Source organism: Sorex fumeus, unplaced genomic scaffold, assembly GCF_029834395.1.
Source record: "Sorex fumeus unplaced genomic scaffold, SorFum_2.1 ptg000033l, whole genome shotgun sequence".
In the NCBI taxonomy this organism is placed as follows: domain Eukaryota; kingdom Metazoa; phylum Chordata; class Mammalia; order Eulipotyphla; family Soricidae; genus Sorex; species Sorex fumeus.
The window spans coordinates 16,519,579-16,538,940 of NW_026606090.1; the positions used below are offsets into that span (position 1 = coordinate 16,519,579).

Below are 19,362 nucleotides of genomic sequence, written 5' to 3' on the forward strand. Positions count from 1 at the left end.
TACTGTCTTCAGAAGTGGCTTCTTATCCTCATTTTGGAGATGGGCAGAGAATTCTGTGGACAAACCTTCCTAAGGTCGCAAAGCTAGAAAGTACTGGAGCTAGAGTACAGCCTATTTGTACATTTGAGCCAAGTTGTACCAACTCTTATTAGAGGGCTAGGTGCTCTCAGACTTAGTTGTGAAGCAATATGAATTGATCTAACTTCGTGCTAGTATACTAATGATTTGGGAAGTTAATTGGATTGTCCAATTCTTGGTAATTATTTTTAAAATAATTTTTATTTAAAGAACTATGATTTATAGAATCATTGAAAGTTTAGGCACATGGTATTTCAATATCAGTCCCACCACCAATATCAGTTCTCTCCACCAGTGTTCCCATACTTCACCCCACACTTGCCACCTTAACAAGCACATTACAAAGTTCAGTGGTCGCAGCTTAGATTCCATGTTTTCAGTGTTACTGTGATTCTTAATAGTTGTTCTGTAATTGGATGAAGTTCACAGTTGTCATTTCTGAGTAACAAGTTTTTGCATTATCCATGGAAGAGGTTTCTAATCAAGTAAATTACAGTAGATCTTTAACATAGTTTCATTGGACAGTGTCTTGTTAGAACATTGATAAGAAAAAAAGAATCCCAGAAGCATTGATTGAAGATATTATTCTTGAATGTCCTTGTGCTATGATGTTAAGTAAGGAGCTACTGTGTAAGACTACTTGATATTCAATATAGCAGAATATTAAATATCAACAATATTTTTAAAGTATAATATATTCTTATAGAAGGAACTCAATATTTTATTAATAGATTGATATAATAAAACTGCATTTAAAAGTATTTTCAATACATGACCATTTCAAGCCAAATTAGACAGTAACTAGTAAGATTTTGTCAGTCTATCCTTGAATTACTATGGCTTTAAATCTAATGTTTTTTTCTCCCTGAAAATCTCAAATTACAGTGCTTTTGTTTCTTACTTAGATTAGTGTGAATACTGATTAGCCTGTTACATCATTAGTACTTACTTGACTCTGGCAACCAGGTCTTATCTATCTAGCATTTTCAGTTCTAGCCCCTTCAAGCAGGAAGTTTAGAATTGTTACATCCAGAGAAAGAAAGAGCATCCCCAGTTTCACAGTGGAGAACATTTCATTCTGAGTGAAGGCTAATTTGGGTGCATGAAAACAGGCTGATCCTTGTAATCTATTACAGTTTTGTTAATATGTAAAGACATATTTTAGTAGCTGGAGAGACAATATGTCTCTAAGGTGCTTGCCTTGAATGCAGCCAACTACATATTCCCCCGCTGAGCCCCTACAGGAGTCTCCCTGCAGAGAGCCAGGAATAGTATTTGAGCACTGCCAGGTGGGGCCCACCCTCAACCCACACCCAGAAAAAGATTTTTTTTAATTATTTTCCACCTGCTACATGCCAAGCACTGATTTATGGTACAATTATATCTATATGTATTTCCATCTGTCTTATCTAACAGATTCAGATGCATCAATCTTGTGTGCATAAATGTGTGTCTAACAAAATGTTCATAGATTAGCACCAGGCACCATAGCAAATGTAAACACATGTGTTTTCATAATCATCTTGTGAAATATGACTATCATCGTACCCATTTAAAAGATGTTCCATTATGATGGATCTCTAGGGAGATCTGGGGAGATAGCTCCAAAGGTGGGAGTGAATTTTTCAGGCAGAACCCTCTCTTTTAATCCTCTGAGCACTAAACTGAGGTAGACCTTCCAAACACTTGCTGATATGGTCAAAAACCAACCCCCCTCCCAAAAAACAAGGATGACAAAACAGAGGCACAGAGAGTGTGGCCGAGATCAGCAGTTACCAAGTAATGAAGCTTAGACTTGAATCCAGGCAGCCTTGGTGTCTACATATTCTGAGGCTATTATTGTTATCATAGGCTTGGAGAAATCCAGGAACTTCGTTGAAATACCTAGTTCCCTGAGCCCAGAGCCCAGAAATGAGAGCCAGGAATGGCCCAGATAGCTTGAGTTAGTCCTAACAAGCTCTGGATCCAAGCCTTCCCTCCATGGATCGCACTGACGTCCCTGGGCATCGCTTCTATTCAGTGGTTTTTCACTCCTGCTATTGAAAGCTTGTGAGCGTGCAGGGATTTCATTCAAATGTCATTTTCTTTTTATTTTCCTGCAGGGAATGGGGAATTGGGGAGTAAATAGTGGTCAGTCAGGAGACCATGGAGTATCAAGGGTCCAAACTTAGCCCCCTCGATAGCAAAGCATGCACTTTGAGCTCACTCTCCAACTTCCCCCAAAAGGTGCCTTCATACACACACACACACACACACACACACACACACACACACACACACACATCTTTTGCCAGAGTATAAGTCTCTTGTAGGCAGAATTGTCATTTAGACTATTTTTCTGCAGGCAGTTTCAGGCATCCTGCCATTTATAGAAATCTTAGAAATGTTGCAGTTTTCCAGTGACAGGAAAAGTTTGTTAGATGGAAGGCTCTTTGGCAATGGTAAAATTAGTAAAATTTTATGAGACCTTCAAAAATCTTCAGGTGAAGATAAAATTCAAAAGAGGGGGTGGCAACAATACTTTTTAGCTTAGAAGAAAATGGATGCTGAGATAGATTTCATGTCTGTCAAGTAGTGCTCGCCATCCATTTCTGAAGTACAAAGCATAGCTATAACCTGTGCCAATGTGAGCATTGTGAAGGACAGAATGGAGAAACCATTTCTTTCAAGAAAAGACCTTCTCTGTTTCCTTCAAATTGTAGCATGAAATAAGTAGCACTTAACATTTTAGCAGTTTTACCATCAGATCATATTATTTTCATTTTAGTTTATTAGCATAGTAGTTGGTATGGTGAAGATAGGTGGTAAGGATTATGAGTTCTAAGAATAATATAGTCATTGATTCATTTTTAAGGGCTTTGCTTGGGGCCAGGAGATAGAGTGGTTCAGGCAGCAGTCTCACATATACCTGAGTTTGAATCTGCACCCCCACGGCCCTCCTGAGCATTGCGGAGTATGGCCCCGTGGCCCCTGCATTGTGGACCTATGTGGCACAGCACTCACTCAGCAGCAGGTGGTGAAGCTCTGCACCTTGGATTCTCCCTGTCCTCAGCAGGTTTAGCCAGGGCCGTTTCAGATGAAAGGAGAGGGGTCAGCAAACTACAGCGAGAGAGGACAGCCCCAGAGGCCCAGCACTTTTCAAATCTCTGAGTTTGAAAGATACTTGTCTCTTTTCTTTGTCCTGTTGGTATGGCCCAGCTTCAGTTTAAAAAGTGAGAGTGGATAGTTGAGAGGGTATGAGTCCTGGGAAGCAGGGAACAACCTACTACTAAACAAAATAGGTAATTTCTGTTACTATGTAATCAATGACCCTAGTTCTGATTCATCTATTAGCTAGCAACAAGAGGTGGGAAAGAAAACTTGGGAAGGTTGTCAAAACTATAGAAATCTTCAGAGTTCACATTTTGGGTTTTGCGGAAATATTTAATCATTTGCATCGCCTTCCAGTTATTTATTTATTTACTTATTGCGGCTTTGAGCTTTAATCCCTCTTAGTAAATATCCCAAGTTGCCTTGGTGCTGAGAGTGCCCAGCCCTGAGTGTGCCCCCCAAGTGCTCATCATGCCAGACCCCGGCTCCTCCTGCAGGCTTTGCCGCTTGCTGTGCTCATGAGGAACCTTGCCCTGCCTCCCTAGGGTGCTCGACCTTGCTGCTGGGTGCAGTGCTGTCATCCCAAGGCCTGAAACTCCACAGCTCTCTTCCAGGGGGATTTTCTTCCCTGGAGGGTAGATGGCGTTCTTTTCAAAATGAAACCTTTGACTGTTTCACATTATCCTCGACCGGGAGTGATGCAAATATTTTTCCCCATTTCACTCCTCTTCAAACTTACCATTGATATTATTTGGATCAAATAATTGAACAAAATGGAAACTATACTGCTGATTCTATTTATAATTTTCAAGTAATTTAGAAAAAGATGACCTCCCCTGACTCTCCCAAGTTTCCAAAATAAGATTTGGAATTCTGAGATGTTTCAGAACAGTAGCCATTGTTGGGTCCTAGCAGCAGTGCAGCTGGTAAGGTGCTTTTGTCTTGAGAAGGCTGGCACTGCATATGGTCCCTCTGGAGCAGCACAAGGAGTGACCACTGAGCACAGAGGCAGGAGTCAATCCTGAGCACAGTTGGGTGTGCCTTCTCCCCTCACCAGAAATAAAAATGGGAAAAATGCTTTTTACATTTTTTTTAAAAAGCATTGTTTAAAACATGAGCTGTGCCCTGTAGCACACACATCTTCACGCTTCATTTGCCTTAATGGCTCTGGGACCTGAGCTTCAAGTTCTGGGACACAGCCTCGGTCTTCCTGCTGTACCCAGAACCAGCATCTTACATGCTTTTCTAACTGAATTTTTTGCCATGGGAGGAATTCTTTTCTTCCTTTTTCATTTTGGTTTGTCCCTTGTAGTCTTTTCTCATTTCCAACGTACAGTTTCTCCTCCTTTAGTCTCTCTCGGCTTTCCTCTGGTTTCCATTTAAAATTTTTATTTTGGGTGTTGAGTTAAATAAAATCTATCATTAAAATTAACTTTTCCCAGTTACTTTCAGTTTCTTAATGTGACTGATAGAAAATTGAAATGTATAGATGTAGTTTCTGCATGGGTCTGGGGAGTCTCTCTCTCTCTCTCTCTCTCTCTCTCTCTCTCTCTCTCTCTCTCTCTCTCTCTCTCTCTCTTTCTGCCAAGAGGCATTTGGATACTTAAAACAACATTCATGTATAGTACAAAATTATCAACTTAAAAATCATGGTTTATTGGAGCCAAAGACAGTACTGGATTTAAGTTACTTGCTTTGCATGTGGCCAACCCTGATTCAATCCCCAACATGCATTGTCTCTCAAATACAGAGCCAGGAATAGCCCCTTAGCACTTCCTGGTGTGGAAAAAGCAAATTATGATTTACTTAATATAAATTTATGTTGCTCTGAAGAATTCCTAAAAATGTACAAAATCTTCCAGGCATTTCCCACAACTGCTTAATATCAAGGTTAATTCATTAACACAAGTGCACATTAGTGCAAGCACACAAGGTTTGCTTTTTCTTTATGACGCCTTGGATTTCAGAACACATAGATGATCACATTCCATCTGCATATAGTGAGGGTGCCAACTCTTCCTCCAGCACCCACCCCACAAAAATTCTTGAGAACAGGTGGAAAGAAGTTACTTTTTTTAAAAAAAATGTATATAAATTCTTCTTTCCCATCTTAGGTTTACCTGGAACAAAATTACAGTTGACTTAAATTGTACTGATGAATTGGGGGATGGTAGAATGACTAATGTAAACTGGAGGATACACTGTTTTCTTTGGAAAGTTTCTTGTGTTATTGCATTTGGAGTAGGTGTGGCCATTGAGAGTGAAATCCTTTTCAACATACTTGATATGGGGAATTAGAATACCGCTCAGCATTAGAATACCCCCTTGCCTTTAGTATTATAGATGTGGGATTCAGCATATTATTTCTCTTTAGTGTAAAATCTCAAGCATTAATAAGCTCAGTGTATTTTCTTCTTTTTTTGGTTTAGCAAAGAAATAATGTTTTCACATAGAAACTCTTCTACAGCACTATGATAGGATAAGGAAAATTGTGTACAAAATAGCCTCACAGTGTTCTCTTTCTGCATTAAGAATTTCAGAGTAGAGCCCAAGAGATAGTACAGCCGTCAAGTGCTTGCTTTGCACAAGGTCAGCCCTGGTTTTGATCCCTGCCTCTACACAGCATCCCCCAAGCACCACCAAGCGATCCCTGAACAGGGCTTGGAGTAAGCCCTGAGCACCATGGGTATGACCCAACTAACAAAAGAGTAAACTTACTGAGGATCTCTTAAGAAAATTCATATAACTTAGAAGTCAGCCATCTTTAATAAGTGTTCCTTCTCTACTTTTGGAACAAGTGGGACGTGCCTACCTCTAGTGAGTTGCGGGGTGGAGGCTGGGGTGAGTGCACACCAGCTGCCATCCCTTGGGATAGAGCAGGTGCATGCTACAGCCGCCAAAGCTTGCTTGGACATTGGGGGTGGAATCCCAAACCAGCAGCTAACAATTTGGGTGACCAAACAGGAGGGGGGATTGTGCTAGTGGTGACCAGCCCATGCCAGTGAAAATCAATCTGTTTACCACTTTGGTCTGCCATGCTCAGGTGGACTGTGCTCCCTGAGGACCTGGGTATGTCATAAGAACCAGGGTCTGTGTCATGAAAACCATCAGGAAGCTCAGACCTGAGATTTGGGCAAAATCAATTTGAGTAAAATCAATTTCTTGAAGTCTAAACTGACATTATGACATTTTTTAATTGGATAAACAAATGGCTCTGAAAAGCTCTGTAGGTGATCACTGTATGGTTCACACAGAGGACGTGGAACAGAGGTAGGCAAAGCAGGGACTAAGAAGCCTGTGGTTTTTTCAGAGAGGCATTTGACAAGTCATTGGATTTCTGTTTACTCATATTTAAAAAGAAATTAGGAAATCACAGCTGCCATAGGTGTTTGGACATTTGATTGATGTTTGTAATATTCTTCAGTCTCCTTTATGAAAGGAAGTATTCAATAATAAACCAGGTATGTCATCAGAATTGAAGTGTCTAAAATGGTCTTGCATAAATACTAAGCAGTTTATCTTAAGTTATACATGCTAACAGAGTTATATTAAAGGATTTTTGTGTTATAAATTTCTTTTAAAGCGCTGTATACTTGGGGTTTCTAACTTGAGTCCAACTTGCTTAATAGGTCTCTCTAGGTCAGTCACCTGTGGGGGACAGTTTAGCAGTTCTAGTCAGGCAGTTGAATGTACTTCAAAATGCTGTTTTCCTAGATGATGCCTTATGTAAATATTTGAGATATTTGTTCACAGTTGTAATTTATTAGTGAACCTGTGTCCTCATAGCAGCTCCTTGGGAGGTGCAGCTGAAGCCAAATAAGCAAATAAATGGAATTAGTTCATTATCAAGAGTGGGGGGAGCCTTTTTCTTTAAAATACATGTTGATAGACTTACTGGTCTGTATTGGATGTTGTTTTATGTCACATAGCCCCCCTTGTAATACCCTCTTCAAATCATCGGGGAGCCTGCCTTTTTCCTTTGCTTTCCCTCTGAAGAGCATACAGTACTGCCACCTTGTTGCCAAATTTTTCAGTCTGGATTTGAATGTGCTTAAAAATGAAGGGAACGCCTGTTGTGAAAAAGAGCTTACTCTTTGTCTGTACTTGCGAAAACAACTTAAAAGAAGTTAGTATTATTGGCCCGAATTCAATAATTAGCATAATCGTGATGCTATGTATTGTTCCCCAGAGCACGCCCCTTGGCCAAATTTCCCATTAAGAGGACACCGATGTTGTCCTGGTGAATAAATCCCAGCACACATGATGCAAATCAGCGAGTTCCTGCCTGCTGCTCGGGCGCAGTTAATTTTAGCCGGGGGTTTGTTCTATGAGTTGTAAAACTGTTTACCCAAGTAGAAGTTAGCTGAAATGTGACTTCTCGCCCTGGTGTGATAGGATAACTATTTTAGACTGCAGATTGTATTTATGATCAGAAGAGCAGTCTCAAGAAGAACCGCAGTTCAGAATCTCTTTTGAAAGTATTTGTAAGTACTGGGTGAAATTTAAGATTTCTCTTTGATTGTTTTTCCTTAAATATTCCTATTGTTGCTATCACAGTAACTTTCAGTCTTTTGGGAAAACTGGAAACTTTGGCCAGGTGGATTCTCAGAATTGGTGGCAAAACATTTTTTTATTAAATGTATCTGATCTACTGCAAGAATCTGCCTTATTGAAGTTTCCCAACAGAAAGACTTTAATTCTTATTTTTATCTCATCAAAAGTAAATAGTTATTTTATCTGTTAAAGTACTGCATATGGGGAAATGGTTATATCACTGAGCTTCGTTTCTGTGGTAACCTCTTAGGGAATAATCTTAAAGTGGATTTCTGTTTTATTTACTCTGAGCTACAGGTTTATGCTGCAGAAATAAAGGGAGTGTCAAATGTAATTTTGTAAAATGCATAGATGTATAGATTTTATTTCTTAAAGAGAATTTTATGCTTAAAATAGATCCTATATAATGCTAAAAAGAAGTACTTAAGTACAAATTTAAGAGGAAGGCTGAAGAAAGTAATTGAAAGAAGCATCCCCTATAAGTTAACCAAAGGCCATGACACTCTTATCTCAGTTACTCTAAATTAAGCAAATCATTGTCTACTTACATTTGGAGAAAGATCTTGACATAGACTATTTTTGACTAAATTTGAATCACCTCACTTAATTTGAAGCATATTTTAACTCAGAGTATAATATTTTAATTCCAGACAGCTTGCTTATAACGCAGACCAGGCAGGAATTTCTTTATTATTTAACAGGTAAATTATATTCCTTCTAAAATTTTTGTTTTTAATGGAGCACTTTTAATAGATAGTATAGTAACTGCTTACCAGGCAGACATCCGTGTCTCTGTCATCTTTGTGCAGGAGGGAGGTATGCCCTGAAATGCCTTTTTCTATTTTTGAAAAGCTTTATTAATGACTTCTTTATTATTATGTATTGTCTGATTTAAAATCCAAATGACCTAAAGTGTTAACAATGAAAGGAAATGTTTCAGTGGTGCATTTACTTGGAAAAGAATGTAAGAAGGGAAAATAGAAGTGAATTCTTGGAGTATTTATAGAAAGAAATATTTTTAAAACCTAAAGTTTTGAGCAGAAAATAGCAGGTCATATTAATTATAATTATAACAGAACTGTCTTTAATGTCCTCTTCAGCAGTACAATGGACTTTGTTCTGTATGCTTCTTAGTACTTTTATCCAAAGGAATTAATGTACTTATTCTTGCTTTTGACTGTGAACAAGGAACCATCAGAATTTTAGTGTCGTGTTTCTAAAAGTTTGCTAGTATTGGTGATGGATATTAGATAGTTTTTCAGGCTATCTATTGTTTATTCAATTAATTTATTCCAGAAAAAAAATAGAAAAGCTTTTTATACTTATTTACAAGGAGTTTCCATGTTTTTATTACTAGGAAGCATGTGTGTTTTTTAGGAGGAGTCGCTAAAATGCTTATAAACTCTCTCAGGGTGTTTTATGTGCTGGAGAGCATGTGGAGGTGAAGGGGAGATGCTGTCAGTTACAAGGTAGCAGTGTGGGAATTTCTGCTGATTGCTGTGCCTGCCATTCTTTTCACTTGTCCTGTGAGCCTCAGGAAGGGATATTGGTTATGGTTTCCTTGTGAGGAGAGTCTCCGTTGGTGAGTTCTGACCTTGGTTGTGACAAATCACCATAAGCTCCGCTCAGGATCCAAATGTGGGGTGGGATGCTGAGGCCAGCCGGCAGCCCTATGGTCTTGGGGAGCGTGTGGGACCTCTGGCTGAGGTGACTTGTGCATATCTGAACTCGAGTCCTCTTTAAGCTCTTTTCACTGGCAGCCTACCAGCCACTCCTGATCCTTGTTTCCTTTTAAAATAGTCCGAGACATGGGGCTCTGATGAAGCAGCTCCTGGTTTCAGTAGATTTCTTTGCTGTGATTCTCTGGTTTAGGGATTCAGAGGAGACTCTGTGACTTTCTTTTAGCAGGCCAGTCATCTGCAGAGTCATTTTTCAATTTGGAGCCAGAATGCAGGGGCTCAGTGACCACATCTCTAGGATGTTCCCTTTCAGAAGAAAGATTTTCATAACTGCCTTAGATTGAGTTTGAACAATTTTATCTAAAGTGGCAGGAGTTGTAAGTAGAGGAAAGCTTCAGCCTCGCAACTTGCACACAAGTCCCCAGTGAGAGATCTGAGCCGGTATCTTGCACATACTGGCCTGCTGTTAGAATTCAGCTGGTTTTATACTCCCCAGAATACATACAATGCACAAAGAAAGCATAGTTCCTACTCTCAAAGTACTCAAATGCTAAAATTACCCAGAGACCGGCCCCCACATGCACATTAAGTCAACTGGCTAAAAGAAAGAGAAGGAGAATGAAACGGAAAACAGGGTGGAGTGGGGTGTGTAGTAGGTAGCTCTCGGTTTAGCTTTCTGTTCTTCTGGGCTGCTGCCAAGAGGTATTAGGCCAGACATGGGGCCCCTGGGGAAGAGATGGGGCTGGGTGAGAAGCTGGCTCTGGAGCTTCTTCCACCTTGCTAGTTCTCTGTCCGAATCCCATCACAAAGGAAGGCCCCATAGTCCTGTCACCCATATCTGAACTGTTAGAGCTAGAGAGAGGAGGTGCACTTGATATAAAGTCCTATAAATGACAGGGACTCTTTCTTCATATGATAGAAATTTGAATTGGGGTTTCAGACTTTTGCTCTCCTCCTTAAGCAGATTTGCCATTGAACAAGTTAGCTAACCTTACACTGGTTTGGGATGTTGAGTCAACTGTTAAATTAGAGAAGTTCTTTGAGCTTCTCAGAAGACCAGTATTATGACAGCATTACTGTAACTCATAAAGAAGAACGACAGCACAGAGGAAAATGAATCAGAAAGAGCTAATAAGGCAAACTCAGGTATTAGCAGTGAATAAAGAGTATACAGTATGAATCTGTGAGTCACTTTTCTCTTTATACTCAGCTTCAGCCAGTCTCTGACTCAGATTCTGTATCTAGTTTGTGGCTCTCCTACTAAGTTTTGGAGAGGGCTCAGCAAAGAACCTCAAAAGATAATTAAAGGGTTGAAAACTGATACCTATAATAAGACATTAAGGAACTTCTATTATTTTAGTTGGAGGGTAGAAAATGACCAAAGAACTGAATTATTATTCAAGTATATGTATGCTTCAGTACCAAAGATTGATGACCAACTATTAACTGTTTCCATTGTGAATATAAGGGTTATGTTTCAACCATAGTCAGTGCAGACTCTGAATCCCAGCATCAGTAGCAGCCATCCGTGATCTGTTGGTTCAGAAACTCTGGGGTGGGCCCAGCAGTAATCCTCATCGCCATGGCTCTGGTGCACACTCAAGCTTGAGATCTGCTCAGTCTAAACCTAAGCAGTCTTATGATCTGGGGGATTTGGATACTGAAAAATAAAATGTAAATTTCTTTTCCTAATGTTATCTAAAATCTAGTGTTTTACTATTTTCTCTAAAATCAGGAGATAAATGACCTCTCCAAGTCCCTTCTAAGCTCTGACTTTGCTCTGTTTTTTTTTTTCTGTCACTGGGAGATTAATAATTAGCCATGAAGATTTTGCAATTACTTTTCTGAATTCAATGGTGGAGACAGTGCACATTTCAAATAAGGATCAGATGAAAATTGATAGTTATACTGTATCCTCAGATTGTCTCCAAATTAATTTATCACAGATTATTAAAGAGATTCTGTCCTTTGTGTAACTTTTCCACAAGCACCTGAAATGAAGTTTCGGCAGAGGTCAAAATGAGGGCCCCTTCATGTTTGCCCATGATCCTTACAGGTTGCAGGCTGCTGGCCAGATTGATTGGTGTGAACATCTGACTAGTTGATCCCTTCAGGAAGTCCTTTTCAGAAGTCTGGGTGGTTGCAGGGAAAGTGTGACTCTACCCATTTCCCAACTTTGGCGCTTCCACTGGAGGAGCAGTGGGGAGTGGCTCATGAATGCTTTCTGACCCCTGCCCTGAGACTCTGCACCTGACACCCAAAGTAGGGGACAAAATGGGAGGCCCCAAAGAGAGTACGGCACAGGGAGTGCTCACAAACTGTTGGGTCTCTGCTTTGGGTGGAGGATGGGGACGTATTTCTTTGGAGGTTTCTTTTGGGGGGGGTGTTAGTTGGGTCACATCCATTGGTGCTCAGGGTTTACTCCCAGTTCTGCCCTCAAGGATCACTCCTGGCAGGACTGTGGGACTGTACGGGGTGCTGGGCATTGAAGCTGAGTCAACCAAGTGCTAGCCAAGAGACATACCCAGTGTACTACCCTCCACTCCAATAGGGAGCAATTTTACCAGAGACGTTTTTATATTTGCAGCATATTGCAGGCACTTGATACAGAGCAGGGACTAATTACTCAGTGCTGTGTCCTCTGCCATGTCATTAGTCACTTGGTGTTAAGAATTGGTAATTCTCATCCTTCCCAAGGTAGTGCCTTCTGAGTCCCTCTGCCCCTTGCTTCACTATTTTGCACATTGGGTAAATTTAGTTACATTTTTTACTTGATATGTTTCCTTTGTGCTTTTGCATGACAGAATTTGTCTTGGATTGAAAACACAAGCTGCTAAGATTGTGTCTGTTTGTTATACTTTGCATAGCATAATACAATGATAACTTTTTGTGATCCTAAGGAAGAATTAGGATCTTTATGAACCTAAGGGTTCTTTGAGGACATGCTTGCCTGAGCTGCAGAACCAGAGTGACACACTGTGTCTCTGGAGAAAACCCGCCCTACCGAGGCACTGTGGCAGGTAGTCTAGCAGTTTCAAAAGGGATGGGAAGAATGCTGTTGTTAATTATACATTTACAGGGCATTAAACATTCCTTGAAGTGAGAAAAGACAAATGAGGGCAGTCAGGCTCAAATTGTAATGGGAGTTGGAGGGATAAAGGTGGCGAGTGTATGCACCGAGGGTCACAGTCTCAGTTGCTTATCACGTTAGAGAGGGGTGCGCCATTCTCTGGCTGTGTGTTCCAGAGAGGAGGAGGCCCAGTGATGTGGTAGTTGCACACTGAGAAAATATGTCTCTGTGGCTGGAGTGATAGCACAGCTGGGAGGGTGTTTGCCTTGCACATGGCCTCCCCGAATTCAATCCCCAGCATCCCATACAATCCCCCAAGCAATGCCAGGTGTAATTCCTGAGTGCAGAGCCAGGAGTAGTCCCTGAACATAGCTGGGTGTGACCCAAAAAGCAAAAAAAGGAAGGAAGGAAGGAAGGAAGGAAGGAAGGAAGGAAGGAAGGAAGGAAGGAAGGAAGTAAGTCTCACCAGTCCAGAGGGAAAGAAAGAAAAGAAAGAAAGAAAGAAAGAAAGAAAGAAAGAAAGAAAATCTCACCAGTCCAGAGGGCAGAGATTTTATTTTTAACACGCTATTTTCTGATATAAAATATTTTCTTTAAAAGTCACAAGCTCTCAAGAGCTATACATCAAATTGTGAATATTCCTAATTGATTGTGTTCTTGATAATTTCAAGCAGAAAGCTATTTTCATGTCTATATAAAGAAGAATTAAAAATAGTAATTCTTTCTTGGCATTTCACCCTGGCAAAAATAATAGTGTTTATAACATCAATCTTATATTTCAGCCACATATGTCATTAAAAATGAGAGTAGTTTGTAGTTTTGGATAAAATATATCTTCTTATACTTTGTTCAGCCAAAAATAAATAAATAAACATGAAAAGAGGGGCTTTGTTTATTATTAGAGTGCATAAGAATTTCTAATTAATATCCCCATAAATAACCTACTATGATGCTGGTTGAATTTATATAGGCCTCGGGCTGTAGGTTGGTGGCAGAGCCCATGTTGCTTGTATGGATGAGACCTTGGGTTCAATCCTCAATGCACACATACAAAAGAAATTTATGGTGGTCAGACTTTCAACACTATGCATTAAAAAACCCATCCGTGAAAAATGCTGCCAATTCTACAGAGCAGATCTAAGCATTTTCAAAACCCAGTTGGAGGACCCCACTCCCAGTGCCACCCTACAGTGGGGGCCCTTTCTGAGGATTCTAGCCTCCTGGGTCTCATGGTTCCATGCTGTGACCCAGAGGCACTGTTGACACCTGTGCAGTTGTGCACCTCGGTCCCTGAGCTGTCCCCTGTCTTTGTTCCTGTGGGTCGTTTCTGTAAGCTGGCAACCATCTTTCAGGGCCACTCCCAGGTGGGGGTGAAACCCGGCTCCAAGACCTCACACTCTACTGAAGCCAATCTCAGGGCCCTTTATTTCCTTCTTTAAAAGGACACCACATGCCACATCCATGTGCCTGAAACCAGACAGTTGTTTACCAGATGGAAGCAGTCGATATCTCTGGGACATGAACTGACATATGATATTTTCTCACCTTCTTTTTGATTACCCAGGATTTTTAATTTTTTTCTGAAGTAAGCATGTGTAACTTGTGTAATAATGAGCTTTAAAAAAACAAAAGGAAAAGAAAAAAAAGAAAAACTTTACTCATTTTGGGGGCTGGAGAGATAGTACAGTAGGTACTATCTCTTGCATCCCACATAGCTGACCTGGGTTCAATCCCCAGCATCCCATATAGTTCTTTAAGCACCATCAGGAGTAATTCATGAGTGCAGAGCCAGGAGTAACCCCTGGATATTGCCAGGTGTTACCAAAAAAAGCAAAACAGAACAATTTTTTTTTTCATTTTGTGGGTACTGGAGAGATAGTAAGGGGGTTGGCTCTGGTTAAATTGCCAGTGTTGCATTGCTGGTGCTCCTTCGAGCACTGCCAGGTGTTTCTCAATCCCTCCCCCAATTTTATTTTGTAAATCTATTTTATCTTGATTTTAATACAGTGGGTTTCCATGCTCTTAACTCAGAATGTTAATGTCCCAAATGAACACAAAAACAATTTTTTTTTACAATAGCAGTCTTTATTTTTCTTACTATTGCCTACATTTACCAACATTTTGTATGGGCATATGTTTACAGTGGAAATTTTGGGCTTTGTTTTTAACAGTCTTGAGACATTGTTTCTTAGGAAAAAGCCCACACAAATTCATTTGTAGTGGTTGTTATTTGCTAATTCTGTGATAGGGACAGTGTTCAGCAGGGGTCTGCTTTTACTATTGGTCTGGATGTTCAGTCAACTGTAGTCTGATCTCAGATTGACCAGTTTTTAGATACAGTGATTTAGAAAACAAAAAAAGAAGGGAGAGAAATTCCGTATATTTTAGGTCATGGACTTTTGTATTATTATCCACATAAGTTTCGTAAGACCATCATTAGAGATTTTAAATTTGGGGTCATAAAGGGAATTATGTGTTAGAGACCTCAAATAATATCTTGAGTGACAGGGAGGAGGGATGATGGAAAGAACAAGTGAGCTGGCGAGTATTTCCAGAGCACTTATCTTTGTAGTATCAGTGTGTCTCACTAGTTTTTTCTAAAGGTGACAGCACTTTAAGAGAATATTGCTCCCTCAATGATTACAGCCAAATGGTGCTAGAATGTCCTTGTGGCCTTAATCAGAAGGTTATTTTGGGTAACTGTTTTGGTATTGGTGGCAGTTGATTTATAAAAATCTTGAGCAAGAACAGTAGGTCTCCTTTCCTGCCACTATGGTGACCCAGGAGGATAAGGACTTGGGATGGTTATTTTAAAAGGTCTGTCTTTGAAGTATGTTCCTAAGCCTGAGTAAAGTGAGTAGAATCTGTCACCATATTTACTTGGGAAACAGGTTTAGATTAAGACTGAATAAAATCCACTTTCAACAGGATTGGTACATTAAACTCAATTTACACTGAAGTTAATTTCTCGCCAATGTCACTGAGTACATATTTTGACTTTGTCTGCTTTAGTCCCTTTGTTTCTCAAAGAAGATGCTTTTGGGAATAGTTGAAACTAAGAAACCTGATTTTTCAGTTTTTCTTATTAGCATTTTTTCTCTTTTGGTCATACCCAGCGATGCTCAGGGATTACTCCTAGCTCTGCACTCAGGAATCACTCCTGGAGGTGCTCTGGGGACCATATGGGATTCTGGGAATCGAACCCAGATTGGCCATGTGCAAGGCAAACACCCTACCTGCTGTACTATCGCTCCAGCCTCTTATTAACATTTTTTTGTTCTAAAATCAAGACTCTTCTTTTCATCTCCTCCTTTCTTTACCATCTTGTCTCTTTCTCCTGTGAAGATATAATAGAATAATCCAGTAATTTCTCTGCTCTGTTGCACTACTGCACACAGTGTGAACACTGATGTATGAAACACCACAAAGCATATCAAAGAGGAATAAATATTAATTGAAAGATTTGGAATTTATTTTTTCCTTTCTGGTCATTTGTTTTCATATTTACTCTAAAGATGACGAAAATCAAAAGTAATATGCGTATATTCAACATATGAAGTGGTTGGTAGTTGAAGAAAGTTCATATTTTTATTTATTTTTTATTTAGATTTTTATTAGTGAAACACCATGAAGTACAGTTGTAGATTTACAAATTTTTGTGCTTGGGTTTCAGTTGTACAATGATTGAATACCCATCCCTCCACCAGTCCCCATTCTCCACCACCACTGATCCCAGTATTCCCCCCCCCCCCATCCTACCTTGCCTCTGTGGCAGGGCATTCCCCCTTGTTTTCTCTCTCTCCTTTTGGGTGCTGTGGTTTGCAAAAGAGGCATTAAGTGGCAATCATGCTTGGTCTAGAGTCAACTCTTGGCACGCGTCTCCCGTCCTAGGAGGATCCTCCCAACACCCTTTATTTGGTCCTACCTTCTCTATCTGAGCTGCCTTTTCCCCCAGCGTGTGCGGCTGTTCTCCAAGCCATGGAGTAAACCTCCTGGTACTTAAAACCTGGTACTCTGCTATTCTTGGATGTTAGTCTCCTATTTTGTTACTTTATATTCCCCAGAAGAATGCAATCTTTCTATGTCTGGTCCTCTCTTTCTGACTTATTTCGCTTAGCATGATACTAAGAAAGCTCATATTTTATTATGTATTTTCCTAGTGATTGGTGTAGATTGTCATGGAATCAGGGTGGTGAGTAGAGCAGAATATTGTTACTCTTTTGCCTGGTTTTTACTTTTTTCCTTTTGTTGCAACTTGTTTGAATTCTCTCCGATCTTCCTGTCACCATGTTTTCGGGCTTCTGGGAGTGTCAGTAGCAGGTAAACTCAGAACTCCTTACACTTGAAGAAAAATTACTTGGAGTTTAATTCAGAAGGAATTTCTTTGGATCAAATAATATAAAAGGCTCGATATTATCATACTGTTATTTATTAAAATATTTTAAGTCTTTGTTTTTATTGATTCTGTGTGTTCTCTTCAGTGAACAGATCTTTCATAGGAAAGTCTTCTTTTCTATTTTCCCATTAAATATTAGGTAGTGAATTTAAGAACTTAAATGATCAATTGAGCCCTATATAAGAGAAGCAAAGATATAGAGGTATCTTTTCTGGTTACTGAAAAGAATTGTGGCTAGAAAATTCATTCTCTCTAGTGCTATGTCTAATTCTGTGATATTTGCACATACACAGGGTTTCATGACCACCCACAGCGACAGAGTTTATAACAGCTTCAGCTTTTCTGAGAAATCACCCATCTGTGTTCATACCTTTCTTCTGTCTCTGAAATATGCAAGTGATTTCTAAGCCATACATATTTCCATGGCAAAGAATGAAAATTTTACTACAGGAGCTTTAGTTGTGCATAAGCACAACTTTTGGCCAATCCTTTGCAAGCCTAACTAAAATATACAAAGGAGGAAAACCTTTGTGTACTTGAAGCAGTTGTACCTTAGAGGAGAAAAATTTTTGCAGAATTAGTACAGCCAGGTAAATTTAACAAACCACTATAGGGTAACTATGTCAGTAATTAGAGTTGCTATAATATTCTCAAATATGTCTAGTTTTCAACAAATAACTGTGAGGTATGTGCGAAAACTGGAAAGTGGGGGAGGGTAACACAGGAGAAATAAAACATACAATGGAGACTACTTTTGAGGAACCTTCCTCCATATACTGAACTTAGCTGGTAAAGAATTAGAAACAGCTATTACAAATATGTTCAAAACCTGAAGGAAATCTGTTCTTAAAGAATCCAAGAAAAGTCTGATGGTAGTGATTAATCAAATAGATACTATCTCTAAAAGGAAATGATAATAAAAATGCAGTACCACATGCAAATATGATATCAAAAAGAAAGCAATAAAAATAGATAAATTGGATTACATAGGCCGACCTGGCTGACCCAGGTTCGATTCTTCCGCCCCTCTCCGAGAGCCTGGCAAGCTACCAAGAGTATCTCGCCCCCATGGCAAAAGCCTGGTAAGCTACCCGTGATATATTCGATATGCCAAACACAATAACAAGTGTCACAATGGAGACGTTACTGGGCCGCTCGAGAAAAATTGATGAACAACGGGAGGACAGTGACAGTGACAGAAATTAAAAGCCTCTTTGCATCAAAGAATTCAATATTGTGAAAAAACAACCTACATAATGGAAGAAAACATCTGCAAATCATACGTTTGATAAGGAGCTGGTATCCAAAATATAGGTAAAGAATTGAAAAAAAAACTACGGCTCATTAGCAATCATATGATCTGGTTTTAAAATGGATAAAGGCCTTAAAAAAATTTCTCTGAAGAAGATTTTCAGATAATCGACAAACACACAAAAATATTCCATCACTAGTCACTGTGGAAATGCAGGTCAAATCATAACAACTGATAATCTCATACCATTAGAATTGCTACCATAAAAATAAAAATAGGAAATACAATGTGACAGGGATGTGAAGAAATTGTAACTCTTCTGCCTTATTGGTGAAGTGTAAGTGGCGCAGCTTCTGTGCAAAACAGTATTATATTTCTTCAAAGAACAAAACATAACTGGCCTGACAATTCTACTTTCTGGATATGTACCCAAAGGTATCAAAAGCAGGGATTCAAAGAGTTGTTTGTACACACATTTTAATTGTATACACATTTAAATTCACAATAGATAAAAGATATAAGCAACCAATTGATGGTTGAGTAAACAAAATGTGATATAAAAGATGACATATATGAGTTTTGAAGACATTTGTTAAGTTAAATGAGAAAATACTGTGATTTTTATTCATACAACATACTTAAAGTAGTCAAATTCATAAAATGATTATGGTTGGGAAAAGGAAAGTTGCTGTTCAATAAATACAGATTTTGGTTTTACAAAATAAGTAGGTAGGTGATGGTGATGTTTGTGTGACAGAACAAACATTGGTGCTACTGGGCTGTGCAAGTGAAATGACTGAATGGTCACGGCTAGAAGGGTGATACAGTGAGTAGGCACTTGCCTCACACATTCCCTGATCCCACAAGGAAAGATTCCTGAGTACAGAGCCAGAAATAAACCCTGAGACTGCTGGCTGTGGCCCAACACCAACATATATATATATATATATATATATATATATGATCAAATGGTAAATTCATGTTATATCACAGTTAAGAACTAAAAGAATGGAAATGCTGAAGTTGAAAATACAGTAACTAAAATGAAAAACTCCTCAGAGGTCTTCAACATTAAATTTGAGTTGTCAGTAGAAACAATCAGTGAGCTTGAAGACATCGCAAATGACTATGCAATCTAAAAAACAAGCAATTTTTAAATGAAGAGAAAAATGAACAGAACTGGAGAAAAATATAATACCACTGAATGTCACTGTGGAATGCCATAATAGAAGAGAAAAGGAGG

The 19,362-nt window shown here is 39.3% G+C and overlaps 1 protein-coding gene across 5 annotated transcripts in view; it reads left to right on the forward strand.

Moving 5' to 3' along the window:
* SLC20A2 (solute carrier family 20 member 2) overlaps positions 1-19,362 on the forward strand; it is a 125,256-nt gene that overhangs the window by 29,062 nt on the left and 76,832 nt on the right. The window contains exon 1 of one of the 5 annotated variants that reach the window (XM_056116963.1): positions 7,438-7,652. The exons of the other annotated variants lie outside the window; for them this stretch is intronic. The gene's annotated coding sequence lies outside the window, so the exon portion shown is untranslated. Of the gene's footprint in view, positions 1-7,437; positions 7,653-19,362 lie in introns of those variants that run through there. 5 annotated transcript variants of the gene reach the window in all.